The sequence below is a fragment of the Odontomachus brunneus genome, unplaced genomic scaffold (assembly GCF_010583005.1).
Source record: "Odontomachus brunneus isolate Ranch 3 - 2012 unplaced genomic scaffold, Obru_v1 Obru_scaffold_145, whole genome shotgun sequence".
Lineage (NCBI taxonomy): Eukaryota > Metazoa > Arthropoda > Insecta > Hymenoptera > Formicidae > Odontomachus > Odontomachus brunneus.
Window position 1 is genome coordinate 531,242 of NW_022639595.1, and position 1,024 is coordinate 532,265.

Genomic DNA, 1,024 nt, shown 5'->3' on the forward strand with positions numbered 1-1,024 from the left:
TGAAAAGTATTATCTTTAGTATTATACTGTGTTTGATTAAAAGTATCTGCCATCGTGCCATTTTCATGTCGTCCTTTGATTCTATTAGTATAAAAAACTTGTTTACATGTATTAAAGTATCAGTCATAAAAATAAGTCTTTATTATTTTGTAAACCTTTATTAACATAATTTTCTGTTGATAAAGTAAATTTGTTTTCTTTTCTCTTCATTTCAGAAAACATATTTCATTATTTTATATAACTATATCTCTATTGTTACGACGTGCACGGAACACAAAATTATTATTTTCCTTTGTTGAACTGATTTATTTTGGATTAACTATATACTCATATATCTTTGTCATCAACAAAAGGAAGCAGATGAAAAGTAAGAACTAATATAAAAATACCATTCAATTAATTATAAAGTATATATTTATTTTATTAACCACAGTTCGAAGCAACATTTAATTTTTATATATTTTTTTAAAATGGCATTTTAATCCATACAACGTAATAATGCTACTGTATGTAAGTTTCATAGCTTTAAACTTCCCACAAAGTCCGATAACTTCGAAAGAAGTGGAAGTAAAAGAAAAAATAGAACACCCCAGATAGCAAACTGTTTGTGAATTTGCTGTTTGTCATTTTACCGACAACCGTTGCAGCAACTGATTTAGACAAACTAGGAACAAGGTGAGACTTCATTATGCGTATTGCTGTGAGCTCACATGAATTCCAATTGTAATATCAGCAAGTTGCCGGCAAACCGACCGCAACATGTTCACACCGATTCGTTCTTCATGAAAGAGTGATTGTGACAGTAAAATTCCGACAAACTGACGGCAACATGTGCATATCGATTTGTGACAGCAAATCGCCGGCAAACTGACGGCAACATGTGCACATCAATTTGTGACAGCAAATTGCCGGCCACTTCTTGTCGTCGATTTGCCATCTGCGACTAGCAGCATACTGATAACAATTTAGGAGCACTATACTCTTATAGAAATATCATACTAAGAATCATTGATAATTACTTATT

At 31.6% G+C, this 1,024-nt stretch overlaps 1 protein-coding gene across 4 annotated transcripts in view; it reads left to right on the forward strand.

The window, feature by feature from the left end:
- Nucleotides 1–1,024, forward strand: part of LOC116850441 (flavin-containing monooxygenase FMO GS-OX-like 2) — a 194,304-nt gene that overhangs the window by 32,105 nt on the left and 161,175 nt on the right. The window contains exon 1 of one of the 4 annotated variants that reach the window (XM_032828738.1): nt 192–367. The exons of the other annotated variants lie outside the window; for them this stretch is intronic. The gene's annotated coding sequence lies outside the window, so the exon portion shown is untranslated. Of the gene's footprint in view, nt 1–191; nt 368–1,024 lie in introns of those variants that run through there. 4 annotated transcript variants of the gene reach the window in all.